Source organism: Lathyrus oleraceus, chromosome 2, assembly GCF_024323335.1.
Source record: "Lathyrus oleraceus cultivar Zhongwan6 chromosome 2, CAAS_Psat_ZW6_1.0, whole genome shotgun sequence".
Lineage (NCBI taxonomy): Eukaryota > Viridiplantae > Streptophyta > Magnoliopsida > Fabales > Fabaceae > Lathyrus > Lathyrus oleraceus.
In genome coordinates this window covers 192,619,309-192,639,119 of record NC_066580.1, presented here as the reverse complement: position 1 = coordinate 192,639,119, position 19,811 = coordinate 192,619,309, and the positions used below count along the sequence as shown (strand labels likewise).

At 36.6% G+C, this 19,811-nt stretch overlaps 1 non-coding gene across 1 annotated transcript; it reads left to right on the top strand.

Moving 5' to 3' along the window:
- Nucleotides 1–19,314: 19,314 nt before the first annotated feature.
- On the top strand, nucleotides 19,315–19,386 carry TRNAW-CCA (transfer RNA tryptophan (anticodon CCA)). The gene has a single exon. It is a non-coding gene; the product is annotated as a tRNA-Trp (tRNA).
- Nucleotides 19,387–19,811: the final 425 nt, after the last annotated feature.

The following is a 19,811-nucleotide window of genomic DNA, read 5'->3' as shown; positions in this document are numbered from 1 at the left end:
GTACTTCATCGAGCTTTGTCGTCTGCCATCTCGAAAGATGTGATCTGTCCAGTCATTCTTCTCTGAAAGCAAGGAGTTGGGAGGAAAACTGATGATCTGTGAGTTATAACATAATTGGGAAATAGTGGATACCGTGTTCAAATTGCCATTAGATAGATTTTTCCTTTTGTGCGCAATTACCTCTTCCTAGGAATTGCTCCCCAATGTATTTGCCTCTTCAGGCACACTTTCAATTAATAAAAGTCGTTATTCAGATAAATGGCTCTTTTGTTTTTATTTTTACTGTTTTGTTTGCAAAAATGTCCGAATTTTTTGATAAGCATCGCATATAAAAACATGAAGGCTAAACAATAGCTTGCAGGATGATGAAACATTTGAAAATCATTTTGAATGTTGAGGACACTTGAGCGTATCTTGTCCATGTATCCCCTGGGGGCATTTTGTTGTGCTGTTTTTCAAGATTGGCATCTGTGAGGACGTTTCCTCAGCAGATATTTTCCCCAAGCAAGTTTGGAAGCTATCAGAGCTATGTTCCCCTGCGAAGACATCTGTGGATAGTGCCTTCTATTCCCCAACAGATCTAAGGATTGCCTATCCCCAGCAGGCCTGTATTTGCCGATTTCCTCCCCGAGTGAGGCAGGTTCATTGAAATTTATCTCCAGCATTTATCCTATCTGTGGACTGAAGGATATCCCCAGCGGAGTTTGCCTTCCCCCAGCAGCAGTGCTATTCTCCAACATGAGTGAGAAGTCGTTGCTCTCCTTGCAGAGTCTCCCCGCAGAGTTGGAGTACCCGATCAGTTTTGGCTCCCCAGCCGGAGTTTTTCATCATTTTTGCATTTTTGCATTTTAGTGATCATTGCATCCTCAAACTGCGTAGCATTCCCATTCAATATGGAGCATTACGCCATAGAAAAATTCAAACATATGCATTCATGTGTTAACCTCACCAGACCGTATCCCCGGCAGAGGCGGATCATTTCATTCAACATCAGCACAGCAAGTCTGCTACAGTTGCTCTTGACAGCATTCAGGATTGATATCCCCACAGAAGTTTATTACCTCACCCGTTGGTGACAGAAAGTTTGTTTCTCCCCAGTGAGACCCCCCAGCAAGTGGTCAACCTTGCCTTGACATATCTAAGATGACGTTCTTGTGATACCGGTAAGTGTCATGCCAGCACCCACGTGTGTTTCTTTGTTTGGTGTCGGTAAACACCATTGTTTCGGTGTCTGTAAACATCGGGTATTCTCCCCAGTCATCGGTAAATGTCTGGTCATTATTTTTGGTGTCGGTAAACACCATTGTTTCGGTGTCTGTAAACATCGGGTTTTCTCCCCAGTCATCGGTAAATGTCTGGTCATTTTTTGATGTCGGTAAACATCATCTTTCGATGTCGGTAAACATCGAGTCTTTTCTGCAGTCATCGGTAAATGTCTGATAATCCCCAGCTAGAAATCCCCAGTAGAGTCATCTGTAAATGTCCTGTCTGGTTTCCGGTTGCGAATATTTGTTTTTCTCTTCCTAATAAATTTCTCATCCCCAGTCATCGGTAAATGTCTGGTCATTTCTTTTGATGTCGGTAAACATCATCTTTCGATGTCGGTAAACGTCGAGTCTCATCCCAGTCATCGGTAAATATCTGGTCATGCTTTGTTTCCTTGTTGATAAAATCAAGATCCCCAGAAGTCGTCGGTAAACGTCTTGTCTGATTACACCACAAAGATTTTTGTTCCTCCTCAAGTGGAGACGCCATCGGTAAATGGCCCCTGTATGCTTCGATATCGGTAAATATTGAATGCCCAGTTTTATCCGCCATCGATAAATGGCCCTGTATGCTTCGATATCGGTAAATAGCGGATCCCCAGTTGCAGTAGCCATCGGTAAATGGTCGAGCTGAAGTTGATATCGGTAAATATCAAGTTACCAGTTTTCTAACCATCAGTAAATGGTTTCGCTTTTCTGAAGTTGTCAATGGCAGGCGTCATCGGTAAATGACGTGGTTCTTCTTGTATCATATCCGGCAGAGTGCAAATTTCTACGGTTCTTGGTATTCAATCCCTGTTTACCCTGAAAGTCTGACAGCCGTCGCTATCATCCGTTCGGGTTCCCAGCTGATTGAATAGGGGCAGCTGTAGCACCTCAAAATTTGCACCTACTTCTTGTACATACATTCTCATATTAGGTCATAACATAACATGGTCCACTGCATAACATTGCATTGTCCCTTTGCCTCAAGTGCAAGCCAGTCAGAAGAATTAGGTCAAACTGGTCAGGAGATCAGTCAGTCAAGCAAGCAAGTACAATTTCCAAGGAGACAAGGCCTTAGGATTGGTCCAACATGTTCACATGACCTAGGGATCCTTTGGAAGTGTTTTGGTCAAGGATTGGATGTTCAGAAGTCATCAGTCATGGCTCAGTTCACCAGAAACCCTAAAAAGTCAAACTTGGTCAACTGTGACTGATTTTATGGTTTTGTTGGTTGGATTTGGTTTGAGAGAGCTTATTCATGTCCAAATAGGCCTCATATATCATGTCAAACACCATCATGGAAGAATTTGAAGCCAGATCAGAAATTTCCAAAAATAGAAACTGGACCTGTAATTGAAACCTGCCAAAAATGGAAAGTCTTGATCCTCAAACTTACATCATGATACAAGCTTCAAATGAATTTTTGCCCAACATGAAAGTTGAAGATCTTGTTCTCCCATTTCCAAAAAGTCCAAGAACACTCAATTCCCATGTATGGTTGGCAAGTTATGATCAAATCATTTTCAGAAATTTTTGAACTTCAAAAGGCCATATCTCTCAAACCATTTGGCCAAATTTGGTGGGGTTTTTTCCAACAAGTCACATTTGACCTCCTCTTTCCAAAAATGTAACCATCACTCACCAAAACATCATAGATCAAAATGGCATTTTTTGACTTACTTGAATTAATTTCAAGTGAAGTGAAATTTTGACCTTTTAAAATAACCATTTGTAATCACTTTGGCCATTGGAATATGTTCAGAAATGACATTTGAGACTTGTTGGAGGCCCATTTTCGTGCAGTACACACACCCATCCCCAACTTGCTTGAAAATTGGCAAAAAGTACACTTTTCACCAACTCCATTCCACATTCTCATGAACCTTGATCAGTACCATTAAACAGGGTATATATTCATCATTTTATCTCTGAAACAAACCCTAGCAGCCACACAAACACAGAAATTTCACTCACTCTCTAAAAATCCATTTTTCTTACCATTTCCAAAATCTGTCAAAAAACTCAAGAGAACACGAGCCAGCTTTGTTGTTTCATCATCCAAACAACATTGTGAACCTGTTTCAACCATCATTCTCCAACTGTAACCATCATTTGCTCGACTGTTGTTCAAAGTTTCATCAATGGCAAAGTTTGGTTGAAGCCCTTTCAAGCTATCTCAAGCCAAGCCAACTTCACCATTCACCTTGTGGAGCTTGGACCTTCACCTGTTTTGAGCATTTGCAAGCAAACAACATCAAAATCTCAGCTGCTCCTCACTCTTGGTAAATTTTTGAATCTCTCATTTTCCAAAACCATGTTATGCATCATGTAGATCTTTCCATGCTGGTTGTATTGTGCTTTGAATCGTGAAAAACCATTGAGAAATGAGAGAGAACGAGGGTTTTGAAGTTTCATGTTCATGATTAGATTCATTCGATTCGTGTTTGATATGTTGTTGTTTGATGAAATAATGGTTGTTTATTGATGCCTGTCGATGGATGTACACGATGCAATGCCTGTTTTCCATTTCTGAAACTTTTCATTTTTTCTGGAAATCTCGATTGGAGGTGGCAAAGCGCAGCTTGCTGTTCTTTGTTGCTGGAGAATTTCCTGCGGATTCTCCTGCAACCTTCATAGCCCTATCCGCGCTATTTCCTGCGGATTTCACATATTAGGGTTTGCATGAGCTTTCCACTATTCCCTCATGCTGGCCAATGAAAACATTTCATTCCGTGGCCCAAAACGCAGCCGTTCTGTTTAAGTGACCACATAATTTCAAAAATGCCATCCGTGGCACATGGTTTATTGAAAATAAGTTATTTCTTTTCCATTTTAATTTCATTTGATCATCAAACTTTGAAAAATCACATCTCCATCATTTTAAATCCATTTCTCATGGGAATTTTTTCTAAATCTTCATCATGATCTCTACCTTTTTATCATAATTTTTCCAGAATTTTGTGATCATTGGTTTTTGTTTGGCATTAGGATTTGTAACATGTACCCTTTCCTTGTACATTTTGCCAATTCATTTGTGAAATGGTCATGATTCATCCAATGGACTATCCTTTGCTTGTGATTTGTAACATGTACCCTTTCCTTGTACATGTACCAATCATGTGAAACTTGATGATTTTCATTACCATGCCTCTTGACCTCAAATTGATGTGAATTTTTGCATGAACCTACTCTTGTATGTCTAGTTTACATATGAATTTTCTTGGAATTATTTGTGGCATTTCCTAATTGTTTGAGATTTTCTCCCCTGTTTAGTCATATGTTGACTTTTTGTGACACATGTTCCCATTTCATTTGTGAAATTCTCATACTTTATTGGATGGACATGAAATTTTACATGTGATTGCTAGACATCTTAATCTTTGCCATGGTTTTGATCCCATTCATTTCTCATATGCTATCACTGATTTAGGAGTTTTTCAAGTTGATGTATGTTTGGTTGACTTCTTTGAGCATGTCCAAAATTGCCCTGCCTTTCTGATTTTCATTGACTGCCTTCCACTTGTCCAAATTAGATGAAATTTGACATGCTTACCATGCTATGTGTTATAATTGATCATGATTTATTTGGTGATTTTTGAAAATGTTTGAGTTTACTTTTGATGCAAGTCTTGCTGTTGACTCCTATGAGCTTCTAAATGCCATGCCTTGACCTAAATTGTTCATGAAATGATGATGATGCATGATATAAACATGAAACCAATTGGGTTTGCTTCCTAAATGTTTGAATTTGATTTTGATTGGGCATTGCTTGTTGTTTTGGCTTTCTCATTCATTTTTCACCCTAGGCTTGCCCTAGTGGTCTTGTTACTTACATTTGAGCTCATGTTTTCAGGTTGACCAACAAATGACCAATGAGACCAATTCTTTTGATTGAACTTGCTTGAATATCATTGTTTAACTTGTTTGTTTTGTAGGTGGCTTGGCTCACATGCCTTAAGCCTTGTGCCTTGCACATCCATTTGCCTCTAATTAACTGTTGATGTCTGTTTCTTTTTGCTTTGTTTGAAGTTGTATACTAATGTCTGCTTGACTATTTCAGGTGCTTTTAGTTGCTCAGTTCCTCGTGAACTTTTGCTTTGCTTTGCTTATATAAGCAATTTGCATTGAGGTATATTTCTAATCTTCATGTAGTCTGGAAGACCTGGCCTGTTACTTGGCCAGGCAACTGTCTGAAGTCCTCCTTAAGAGGCAATGTTTGTGGATGTTTAATTTTGTCCTTGCATAGAGTCAAAGACCTCCTAAGTGAAGAGGCAATTGGCAGAACCCAAGGGATATGCAACCTATCCCCTGCTATTCTGTGTGTCATCTGCTTTGCTCACACCACTGTGTTGATGCATTGCAGATACAAACCCAAGATCTTGTACAATTGTACAGTTGAGTCAGTATCAAATGTGTAGAAGGGTTCCCACTTTCTGAACCCACACATTCTTGTCTTAAGCTCTCCCAGGCCAGGGATAAGAGCTGTGAAGTCTCATCTTCACTCACCCTTCATCTGCTTCACCTTGGCTCTCAATGTCAAGGTTAAGAGCAACATCTACCCAGTTCCAGAGGTTTGTTTGTTGAGGTTGATATGACCCCTCGACTAAAACCTAACCCTTGTGTGAGCCCTTGTTTGTATATAGTGTGTGCTACCTGTGCTTGTATGTTTGTTTGACTTGCTTCCTGTGCAAGTTAGGTTTAGTTTAGACTTGCTTCCTGTGCAAGTTAGGTTTTGCTTGGCTTGCTCCCTGTGCAAGTTAAATGTGTGTGTGGCTTGCTTCCTGTGCAAGTCATGATTAGGATAGGCTGGCTCCCTGTGCCAGTTAGCTAGAAACCTTAACTTAGGGATGATTTTGCATGATAACATCTAGGCTCGAGTCGTAGTCTCCCTAGTTGTGTCTCCCTCTGTTATCTGGTTAGGCTAGTCCTGTATCCCTCTGTAGGGGAACTACGTCGCCCTGATCCTCATACCAGATGAGGTACGTAGGCAGGAGATGAGCAGATCTCTCCGGGCGCCTGTGTCTTTGTTTTGTGTTGTCGTGTGCTTGGAAGCTGATGTAAGTCCATCGAGTGGCATTCGGGTTCTAGTGTGAGTTTGTCTGGTTCGGATGCTGATGTAAGCCCAGTGATTGGCAGTCAGGCTCCACGTTTGCCTCTTTGTGTGTGTTTTGGTTCGGATGCTGATGTAAGTCCAGTGATTGGCATTCAGGCTCCACGTTTGCCTTTGTTTGTGTTTGTTTGTGTGCGTGTCAGCCGAGCTACGAATGCTCTGATTCTCCTTCGTCCAAGGAGATACGTATGCATAGGATGCGATATCCTAGCGAGCATGTGTCGTTTCCCCAGTCCGAACTACTTCGACTCTGATGTCTATGCCTGATAGACTAAGTAGGCCCAGGATGCGATATCCTGCCGAGTCAGTTTCCGTTTTGTTTGTTTCTTGTGTCTCCTTCAGCCAGTGTGTGTGTGTGTGAGCAGTGTTTTAGCAACCATTTTCCTTTCTTTTGTGCGTGGATCCCGTCGAGTACGACGGATGCGTAGGGGTGCTAATACCTTCCCTTCGCATAACCGACTCCCGATCCCATTCTCTTTGGTCGCGAGGCCATGTCTTTTCCGGGTTTACTCTGAGCGTTTCCTTTCCCTCTTTTGGGATAAATAACGCACGGTGGCGGCTCTGTTGTTCTTGTTTTCCCGCCGGTTTTTCGCGTGATGCGACACATGGGACTGCCAAAAGGACGTAGAACAATTTTCGATCAATCCATCCAAATGGATCTAGCCAGATATCGAGAGATAACGATAGAAAATCTGAGTCAACTTAAACATAAGGAACCACCCCTTAGTGTATGACCTCTTAAGCATACCATGGGGATTTTACAAACAAATATTGAATATCCCGAGTTCATTGCTCATGGATTACAGATATATGAAGTTCTTAGTAGGGGATATTGATCACTTCACCAGAGGGGAAGCATAAGAATCAACAAGTAAGATGATACCGATCAGAGTGGGGAGGGAACAAGACAGGATCAGAAAAATATGGATCAGGAACATCATACCGACTTGGCGATATCATACTCCGAGTAAAGAAATCAGCTTGGTAGGCCTGAATAACATGACAACAACATAAAGCTTTCCCAAGAAACTCGAGGTTAAGGTCTGGCAAAGCGGACATCACAAAATGAGCCTGATGGTAATAAAGATGGTGGGCTTCAGAAAAAAAGGTAAGTCGGCATCGAATGAGGAAGGGTCCTTTAGTGGCAATCAGAGGATGAATAACGAGGCTTACAACTCAGAGGATTTTGAAGATGTGGAAGGATCTAGGGTCTGAAGTGGAATCGATTTTAAATTTCATCATAATTAGTCTATATAGGAAATATTATTAATAAAATTATAGGGATGCACTCTTTTCTCTTGCGTGAGAAAGGGTTTTTAATGAGGCACCCATGGTTCAAATGCATATTGTGTAAAGCATGTAATACAGGTCCTCTGGCATAATCGGCTTCTATCGGGTAACATTTAATGAAACTTCTGGCCTAATTGAAGTACAAGCGCACTTGAAGCATCTGGAATAATCAGCTTTGTTTGGGTAACATTTTAATGGAACCTCTGCCCTAACTAAAGTCCAAGCGCACTTGAAGCCTCTGGTATAATTATCTTCGGCTGAGTAACATTTAATGAAACCTCTGGCCCAATTAAAGTCCAAGTGCACTTGAAGCCTCTGGCATAATCGACTTCAGTCGAGTAACGTTTAATGAAACCTCTGACCTAACTGAAGTCCAAGCGCACTTGAAGCCTTTGGCATAATCGGCTTCAGTTGGGTAACATTTAATAAAACTTATGGCCTAACTGAAGTCCAAGTTCACTTGAAGCCTCTAGAATAATCGGCTTCGGCCAGGTCATGCGAAATAAAAGCCTCTGACCTCCATTTAGCGTCAACCTCCCTTGGGCTTTGAACGTCGATCATGCAAAGTTAATAAATCTCTGACTTTAAATTGGTTTTTGGATAACTTGTCACTAGACAAATATCTAACACTATCTACTCGGAGTTAACCGATCTGTGATTCGAAGTAAGGTACTTGACAAATAATATCGTAAAAAGAAACCAGAAGGCATCTAAACATGGCAAAACACATACGTAAGGGATGACCTACGACAAAGAGATTATGAACTGATAATCCAATGAGAACGGTTTTTAGTTTAGAACACACCAAAAATTCTCATACCCAACTCACATGGGTCATATAAAGATATCAGGATTTGGTCTTTCCCAATTCAAAAGCACACATGAGCTATCACAATCTTGATGACAAGAATATGCATTAACGCAGTTAAAACAAAAATGAAATTAGTCGAGAATCCGCTAGAGCTTTTCGACTTATATATCTAGAACTTGCTGAGCTTTACAAATGACCGCAGGTCAATAACCAAGAAAACTTTTCCCTGATTCGCCATGAGTTGGAGGATTGAAAAAGAAGACGTTCATGATTAAAGCTTATTTGTATGTCTAGATTGTGATTTGTCACGCGGTCGCCTTATTGTTCCTCGAAAGAATTGGACGATTGGTGTACACCATATTTCTCAATCTTTCGTCGTTCTTCAAAAAAAATCTCAAACAAATCAAACCTAATTTCTCGCCCCTGAGTGATCGAAACCAATCAACCAAAACACCCAAACATCAATTCAACTTGTCACCCCCGCGTGACCAAAACCCTTTCAAAAGAACACTGTCAATCCCTTCTAATGCGCCCAACAAACCAGTGCTAGAGCCTCCCCCGAGAGTAGACAAGCCAGCGTTTAGCCTTTAGAACACCGACATACACAGTCGTTCATCAAAACAAAACACACCAAATATTCGTAGTAGCCCGAAATACGAATGCTCTGATTTCCTTATTGCACCATAAGGATACGTAGGCAGGAGATTGCTGCATCTTCGCGAGCACACTAATAAAAACCCTCCCATTAATGAAACCTCTGACCTAACTGAAGTCCAAGCGCACTTGAAGCCTTTGGCATAATCGGCTTCAGTTGGGTAACATTTAATAAAACTTATGGCCTAACTGAAGTCCAAGTTCACTTGAAGCCTCTAGAATAATCGGCTTCGGCCAGGTCATGCGAAATAAAAGCCTCTGACCTCCATTTAGCGTCAACCTCCCTTGGGCTTTGAACGTCGATCATGCAAAGTTAATAAATCTCTGACTTTAAATTGGTTTTTGGATAACTTGTCACTAGACAAATATCTAACACTATCTACTCGGAGTTAACCGATCTGTGATTCGAAGTAAGGTACTTGACAAATAATATCGTAAAAAGAAACCAGAAGGCATCTAAACATGGCAAAACACATACGTAAGGGATGACCTACGACAAAGAGATTATGAACTGATAATCCAATGAGAACGGTTTTTAGTTTAGAACACACCAAAAATTCTCATACCCAACTCACATGGGTCATATAAAGATATCAGGATTTGGTCTTTCCCAATTCAAAAGCACACATGAGCTATCACAATCTTGATGACAAGAATATGCATTAACGCAGTTAAAACAAAAATGAAATTAGTCGAGAATCCGCTAGAGCTTTTCGACTTATATATCTAGAACTTGCTGAGCTTTACAAATGACCGCAGGTCAATAACCAAGAAAACTTTTCCCTGATTCGCCATGAGTTGGAGGATTGAAAAAGAAGACGTTCATGATTAAAGCTTATTTGTATGTCTAGGGCTTCCATGAAGGGTAACCTCAGAAAGTTAGTTATAAAAAGAAGATAAGAAATAGTCAGTACAACAGAAGGAAATTTCTCTAGGGCTCCGCGATTTCCCTAACCGACTTCGTCATAGATGATTTACTATGTCTAAAAAATTTTACTTGCATGGTTCTACAAGCCTGACAGGATTCTCTAGAAACTCTTTGGTTATAAGTCGTTGCGGGAAGAAAATTTTGGTCATACTCGACAATGCAGAAGATCGACAATTTCAGCTTCACAAGTCACTTAGAACAATACCTACTAGCTTACTAGATAAGGATACATAAATTGTATCCTGAAAAGATTTATAGAAACTCGGGAATTCATCAAACCTAGCAAGTATTTAAGACCTCTATAAAAATCATCTCGAAACACATTTGTAAAGATAAAAGGTAACCAATAAGAATTAAACAAAATATGAAAATATCATAGCATGGGCCATAGCAGGACCCGAATACAAAACCAAAAGGAAAAACCCAATAGTCTTGAAAACTCAAAATGAATGACTAAAACATATTCTTCGTCATTATCCTCACCCATAACTTCGGGGTTACTGTCAACAGCGCGATCTTCCTGGATCGACTCATCAGTAGGATAGTGCTCAACTTCTTTCATATCCACAAGGTGACCATTAACCATGACCTTAAAGAAATTCATCTCAGATAGGCCAAGGTCAGGATAGTTTGAGCCTTAGTCCTATCAAAGGCAGCGTCATCGGTGTCAAGGACATTAATTTGAGCTTTCTGCAAAGAGCTTTACAACTGGACATTTGAATCCTGAAGCAACTTCATTTTCTCGGATTGTTGGTTAACAATAGATGTTAACTCCTTATTCATAGCCTCCAGTTTCTCCCTCCTAGTTTTCTCTTCCATTAATTTCTTCTCCAAGTAGGATAGTCTTATTGCTTGTGCTTTCTGGTGCTCCCTCAATTGAGAAACCTCTTGGCTCAGTTTTGTCTCATTATGTTTAGTTTCATCACCCCGCTTCAAACAGTCCACGAGTTAAAACAACACATCTTATCAAGAAAGAGCTAATGTTTTAGGTCAGTTTATGTTGTCCTATAGTCTTCACCTTGTTCACATCGTCCGTAGCATTCAGGTGATTGTAGAGGAATTCCAATCCATCAAAACTGTTACTCCAGAAGTTGAACTCATTAGACAATCTAGTATGGTCTCTCCCATCGGTCTCGCACATCAGAGATGAGATTTCCCAATTAGCTCTACAGACCTCGTCAGTCATGAAAGTTTTCATCTTCTTTGGAGAACTTGGAAGAAATCCCTTCGAAGGAGAAAAAGGCGAGGGTGGAGGCTATGAGATAATAGGAGTGGCTTTTTTTGGGGCTACATTTCTTTTCTTCAATAGTCGAGTTTCTAGAACAAAAAAGTCAGATTTAAAAGCAGGTTGGTCAACTACTCTCCTCGCCGTTCGGGCTTCTAACATCGGTCTTTTCTGCTCATTCACAGAGATGTCAGTCATTTTTTTAAAAACAAAACGAGAAGAGAATTTAGCAGAATGCAAGATGACATCGCAAGTGGTACCCAAAATAAATAATCAAACATTACCCAAAAAAACAAAGCATTTGATCTTCGAATAAAGACAATAGACCTTCATCATACGGAAGGAGTCCAAGATGACTAGTGATCTAACTTTTTGGTCATTTAACTTATTAAAATCATACTCAGATATCGAAAGAGGATTCCCGGTCCAATATATGGAAAAATTATGAGATCCTTCTAACGCGTATATTACTTGAGAACATCTCGATCTGCATCTAATACAAAGAAATCGGTGTATGAAACCTTTATAGTTTGTGGTATAAGCTTGGATAAAACTCTTATCGGGAAGACCACTAATGGTCACCCATCCTCTCTTCTCAATGCCTTCGATTTCATAAAAGGAGAAAAATAAGCCTATGGCAGGTTCTATATCTATGGTCTCACAAACTATTTCAAAAGCCTTGATAAACCCCTAACTATTAGGACAAAGTTGAGAATGAGCAGTGTTTATGGTTTTTAATAGATCAAACTCAAAGTCATTAAAGGGAAGGTGAATACTAAAACCAAGTATTCGTCTTTAACTCCCCTAGGACGGGCTATGCAAACGCATTCCACATGAATACAAGGTTCCAAAACAACATCATCTTCGTGTCTAGTAGAAGATATATTCCTCAAAGATCTAAGTTTATCTATCTCCACCTCATCTATGCAATTATTGTCATAACTCATTACCTCTTGATCAAATGACTCTGTGATCTCCATCAACACCTCTACGGGTGAACCTGATGAAGAAGAATTATAGTCAGGATTGCTAAAAGAGGTGGTAATATCGTCGTAAGCATCCTTTACAATACGATCAAAGTCACCCTGAGTTAGAGTATCTCAACATCTTTTCACGTAAAAATCCCAAAGATCTTTTATTTCACGAGCACTCATGGTTCTCATTATTTTGACATTATCATCACATGCATATATAATAGCCATGGAATAAAAGAAGGAGGAAGCGAAAAGAAAATGTACCTAGTCCGGGAAGACGAATGAGAACTCTAAAAATGTGCTTAGAAGAGGAAAAGTATCCTCCCGATGAACGGTAAACCAAAATACAGAGAGACGATTTTAATAAAGAGAAAATCTTGATAAAAGACTTAAACAATATGAAGCAATTCAAATCATAAAGAAGGAGCAAATCCCCATAAAAATCATCATTACTCAGTAAGGGGAAATCTGATGAGGATATCTTGTCATGATTAAAGACACGTCACCACAAACGAACATTATGACTTAGGTAGATCGGGCATAAAAAGAAATTCTTGGGCTTCTTTTATCTGAACATTTCAACATTTCAGATCTCATCCTCAGGGGGCTTATGTACATCCTAGAAAATTAAGTTGACCAACCGAGGTATGAGATCGACGAAACTTACTCGTGCACCCGAGCTCTTTACAACCAAATTGGAATAACAATCGAGTAGGGTGAGGTCATTAGGTCGGGTATGACATCATACCTACTAGTCGAAACTCGGGTATGTCATCATACCTACTAATCGGAATCCGGTTAGGACATCAGAATAAGCGAGACATACCCAACCTCCTATCTACTAATAATGATCCCATCAGTAGAGGTCGGGCCCGACGATAAAGCTAGGACGCCATTTGAAAGGTCACAAGAGGCGGTTACTATATGATACATTATGGCAGGAAGTTACAATTATTAAAGAGATGACCGTTAAAAGGCAATTATAAGGGGCGACAGATGTTATTGACTTGAGAATTTATGAAGGACATGAAGATTCAGGAAAGGGGGGAAGGAAACCTATAAATATGAGGATACTTGGAGGGTAGAAGGTAGGTGATAAACATGAAAACCTCACATAACAGACACTCCAACCATTCACTTTAGGCTCTCCTTAAACTAGAATAAGGAAGTCAACCTTTTGGTGTTTTTTACAAGAATATCTTCCATTTACGAAATATTATTCCTCCACTAAACCAAACTTGAAAACATCATTTCTTCCATAAATGAAACTCAAAAATCTTTCTTCTATTAATGATTTTCGAAACTTCATCATCTCTTCTCCAAATTGAATGAGACATGAAAAACGTGGATTCAACTTAGTAACATTAGTTGTTTTGTGTGAGATAAAATTTTCTTGTTTAACGATTGCATAATTTAGAATCATAAACTTTAATTAATTTGACCACTTTGGTGATTAATAATTTTTAACTCAAATAGTTCTAATTTCAGTCTCCGTGTTAGATACTCAGTGGTATTCACCAAAATATTACTTGCAACGAGCTAATCACTTGCTAGATCGTACATCAAACTCTTCGTCTTGCTGTATCTGAATAAATGGTCAAAGTTCTACACCCCACCTTAGCATATCTCCAATACCACAAAAATAATAATTACCACATGTCTCAAAATCAAATATATATATTATGTGTCTTCATGGAAAAACTCAGGAAACTATGATAAGTATATATGTCTTATTGATATACTAGAAGGCTGAGTTACATGTACAAGACAGTTGATTTACATATCCTTGTGAAGCTTCAACATGCTATAAGTAAGAAGGTTTGTGTTTCACATCAGACTCTTGTGCATTTTTATGAAACTTAACTCCTGCCTTGGTCTTAGCTTTCATATACGATGGGCACATTGAAGTTGTATAACGATATACAAGTTCACACACCTTTATCTTCAACAACCACTGACCAATAATATCTAATGAGTTAAAAAATTTCACCAATGTCTTTCATCCCTCAATCAATTCCAACAACTTTCCTGTTTCTTGTTCAAGAAGTTCATGCTCTTCCATATTTAATTTCCTTAAAAGAATATAAATTATATACAATGGAAAATGAGTATCTTGTACATGATGATTTGCAAGTTCACAAGCATAGACGGGGGTGTGGGTTTTCTTAATAAAGCACCCATATGCTACCTTATCAAGACATATTCTCTTAAATTATTTCAAGCTCTATTGCAATGTGTTGTATGAATCTTCATAACACAAACCCATGCAATATTTCACAAATATGAGAATTATGTTTGTGCTCAATATTCATGATATTTTCTTGAAATCATTCTTTGATGGAACCAAGTACAGCTTCGACATGAAGTTTATAGTATCACTGCTTTTATAGAAAACTTCTCTACTACTTTGAAACATGATTTTTAGTCTCAAAATAGAAGACTTAACCCTAAAAAAGAATAACATTATTATTTAAAAACTACCATTCCTATTTACATACTCAATTTAAACTTGTAAAAATAATTACACTTTTGTTGTTGTGTTTCGTAAGTGCACGATTTGGTTGGTCCATGTAGCAACAAATCTTTCTTTGTAAGGAGACAACAATGTTTGGTTAACATAATCAACAAAAGTAGTTATGCCGATACATTCTGATTTAAAATGTTACAAGTGTCATTCAAACTCATATATTCGATTAGAATACACAATTTAACTCCACAACACCATAGTTGATTCTTGTCTCATCGAACCAACATGCAACTTTCATGTATCCCTAACTCTTTTATTAACATGATATTGACATAATATGTTAACTAATGTTTGGAAGACAACTTTAATTGCATTCATTAAGGAAAGTTCTTGATGAGTCAGAATTATTCAGAAACTAACTTATTTGATGTGAAGAACTGTCTAATCTTGTCCAGTGTTTAATGAAAATGGATTTCTACTCATGTTCTCAATAAGTAACCGCAACCAAAAAGGTCAATTATGTTGATGTACAAATAATCTTAAGCAGGTGGAGCTGATACCTATTATTTTTGTATGTATTATTGAAGATCAACAACAAATGAAGGTTATTCATAATCTTCTTTGAATATGGATGTGGCAAAATTATATCCCCCAACAACATTTGAGTCATTCTTGTTTGATGTCAAATACACATACTTATGATTTTGAATTAATTCACTAAGTGTTTCATTTTTTGTGTATGAATCTCTCATTGTAGAATGATATGTAACACACGCTTTGTATATCGCGACTTAGTGAGTCTATCGAATTATCTAACTGCAGGTGCACAATTGTATCGTGTAGTTTTAAAAGATATCTAATCCACATGGATCAATAATCATGCTAATCGCTATCTATTGGTGTTATGTAAATCTAAGGCTAATGAAAAATTGATTCGGGGGAAATTAAAATAAAGTTTAGAAAATATATCAGAAAGGAAATATCAGAATGTGGATTTCGGTGTACCTCATGGATTCAATAATTCATTGGCGTGTGTTAATGTATTAAATCATTTTTAAGTAGAGAAATATTAATTTAAAAACCTTTATCTCACACTCTCGTGTTGTTGACTCTAGTTATACTTCTAGATCATATGTTTGCTCTCGCTAACCCATTTGAATCAGGAAATACTTTTTGAAAACCAGCAAGTTCTAATTAATCATAATGCGTTATCACTGTGTTTATGATTAATGTCCAATTTTTACTATTCGGTTAACCCCTCACACTCTCGTGATATTGACTCGAAAACTTAATGCTTTCATTCTCGTGAAAACTTTTCAGACTTAAAATTAAAAATCAAAACCAGCAAAATAATTTATAAAAAGGTTTACGCCGACTTATTATCGAGTCTCGTCGGAAGGACGGTCCTCACATACCAGACTCCAAGCAATTTAGTCGGACATGGTATTAAACATAAACATTCAATTCATGGTAATGAAAATTAACAACAACATTGCAAGTAAATAAATTTTAAACAAGTAGAAATAAATTAAAGCAATTATATAAAGAACCTAAAAAATTGAAATTAATGTGGAAATAACTTAGAATACAAAGAACGGAATGGAAAACAACTTCTAATGTCGGCACGATTAATTTGGTCCAAGCTTACAATAAAAAAGATCCTAAGAACTATGGCGTGATAGTCTCCCAATGCGAGAGCTCTATCACTTTGGAATGTTTTTTCTACTTAAAACTAAGAACAAAACTTGTGCGTACAAACTTGGATTTCAAAATCTGATGAAAACTACCAATATATAGTCATATGCTACTAGAAAACATTCATAAGTCGTGTGGAATTCGTGGAGAAGAAGTAGGGAAGTGGGTAAAGACTAAGCAAGTTGGTTTCCTCATTTTTTTGCACTGTTTGTTCATGTTGAACGCCAGGGCCTTAAAAAGTGAAATACGTGGCTGGTGAGGTGCATGGCGAACACCATGAGGTGGTGGCGAACGTCATGCACCAGAAAATGGTGATTTCTGCATTTTTTTCTTCACTTCTTGCTCTTTTTCCCGGTTTTCTCGCAAGGATGTTCTTCTCCGATAAATACCTGAAACAATTAAATAATATCGACATAATACTACAAAAACATATGAAAATGACACTAAATTGCATGTGAATCGAGTCGAAATATATATGCATTCTCACGTTATTAGTATACTTGCATGATATTTGTCAAATTGTATGCATTTGTCTTTCAATGTTCTCGATATGACCCTTTGTACCTTTTGGCACTGCATCATATCATTCATAAACAGTCTTTTCGCAACTTTTAAATGGTCGAGGATATCATGATCCTCTGATGTCTTTACTAGATCGTGGTTCTGGAGACTGAATCAAACCTTAACATCTCAATCAAACTTTAACATCTCACACAACACCATTAGAATTAGGCATTAATTTCAACCGAAAAAGACATTTGACCATTTTGCTATATGTGATGGTTAAATCGTAATCGAGTACTAATAATTTCCGCCTCCTTCGCAATCGAGTACTAGCTTTTCTTTCATATCTCTTTTCCTGATAATTTATTCGTAATGAATAGTAAATACTTGATCACATCCAAAAATTTGTGCTCATAATAATATATTTTTTTCACGAGTTGAAGATATCTACATAAAAATATAAGAAAAAAACTTATTTTAACGAATAAACTTATAAATTAAAATTTAAATAATTAATGTATCAATCTTAATTAAATCTATTTATGTAGTGGTGAACACCTTTGCGAAGTTCTTAGGAGCTCCATACATTTCAACTTCATGTTCTTTCATTATTACAACTAAAAGAAAACAAAAAAGAAAACGTATTGCAGATTTGAACTTACATTAAATATACATAAATATACAAAAGACTTTAAATATTAGTATCTTTTAGATTTTTGGACGTTTTAAAAGGTTTCAGTGGTAAATATTTTGAAAGATTTGTAAAATTTTAAATGGTAATTTATTTTTAGTAAAAAAAATGGTAAATATTTTTAAAAAGATATTACTAACTTATTATTGTAAATTTGCAAATATGGCTAAAAAAAATATATGTGTGTTAGATTGATTCCTCACTACAAAGATAATTTAACTTGCATGCCTCAGATTAATCACGACACCTCTACATATTTTTAAAATGTCATAATTTATATTTTTTGAATTTTTTAAAAAAATTACTTTAAAAAAGTTTGATAAAACAAAAAGTCTGACAATTATATATGAATATCTAGACATTTTATAAATAAAAACAAAACAAAATTTACTTTCAAAATATATGATTTGACATTGATTGATTTTAAGAAAAAAAATGGTGTAATTTTATAATTTTTTCAAATTTTCAGTGTAAGATCATATATTAAAAATTCATGTCTAAAATTTATGAACTTATATCATATATTTAAAAAATCCGATATAAAATCACATATTTTTTTTAATTTATGAAAGAAAAAAAAGTATAAAATGTAAAAGAATCTAGAAAAAATAAAAAAAATCTAATTAACTTATATTTTTACTGAAAGGGCAAAATAGTTATTCAAATAAAATGTAAAATGTAAGTGTGTCATGTCTAATTTTAGGGTGTCCGAATACAAATATGAGTAGGTTTTATAGGCCCACGTTATCGATTACAAAGTCTTGACTACACTCATTTATGTCACAGTGGCTGGATGACCCTTAATGGCAAGAGAAAAAGGTTGCGGCGGATGCATACTAACATCAACTCACTGTCACCAGTCATTTGTCATAGCCGCATATATATAGCAATACCTATCATTCAAGGATTTCAAAAACGTGTTGGTCCATTAAGTTAAACAAAACATACTCGATATATGAAATAAATAAATCATTACAATTTCTCTCAAGGTTGGTCTGGTGATAGAGTAGTGGTGGAGATTTGAGTCTTGAGAGGGTGTGTTTTTTGAGGTTTCAGGTTTGAATCCTTCTAAATGCAATCAATCTTTGTACTGAATTAGTTCATATGAAGTTTTGCTCTAATTTTAAACGAGACCCCGTTAATGGACGGTGTAATTTATCTTCTTGAATTAGTCAATTTCAAGATCAGATATCAAGATTTAAAAAAATAAAATAAAATAATAAATTAATGCAATTGGAAATCTGCAACAAAAAGTATCATGTGATGTTATTCCAAACTTCAAAACAGGTTATATGCTCTTGGTCAATTGCCTCATTGATCAATTTGCATAAGCTAATTGATGTGGACCACTACAACATGCAAATGTGAACACCCTAAATTTCAGCAAACAATACTCTTTGCCAACATGCAAATGTCAAGTGTCCTTTAAATCGCACTAATTAAACTTGTTTGTCAACATTTTCAGACAAGTGCATGGCCATGGGTACATAATTCTATACACACTTGATAATTTTAGTAAATATATGTATTTGAATATTAACAATTGTTTTCAAATAGTACCATGTTAATTGTTTATTATTTTTGTATTTTTAAAATGTGTTGAATAGAAAACAAACCGTAGAAAAAGTATTGAAGTAAATACGCATATCGTCAGCATTTTAATTTCAAACATATACTTTGTATTAGATAATGTCAAAACAGTTATACAGTATCTTGGATCTGTGACACAATGGTAGTGTGTTTGACTCCAAATCAAAAGGTTGCGTGTTCGATTCACGTCAGGTTTACTTTGATGATAAAATTACATTTTTCATATTTTGTTGTTGTACAAGGTTTATAATTTTAATTTTTCGGCAATTGTTGTGAATCTCATTGGGTCTTTTTTGTTCTAGGTTGAGGTCCAGTTTTTGTTAGTTCGAGCGATGAAGTAAATGTGCATACAGAAAAGAGGAATTTATCTCCCACACCATCTCCTAATACCAACCAATAGTAATTGAAAGTTTAAGATTTTTACCACAAAAATTCCAAATACTTATTTTAACACACATTTACTTTAAGATTTACTTTTGAATGAAGTAATTGAAAGTTTTAAAGTATTTAAAATTTTAACTAATTTAAATTATTCAATTAAAACTCATTTATTTATTTTGTTTGAATAGAATATTAAAATTATTCATTATTAAATTTTGAAATTATTTTTGTAAATTGTAAA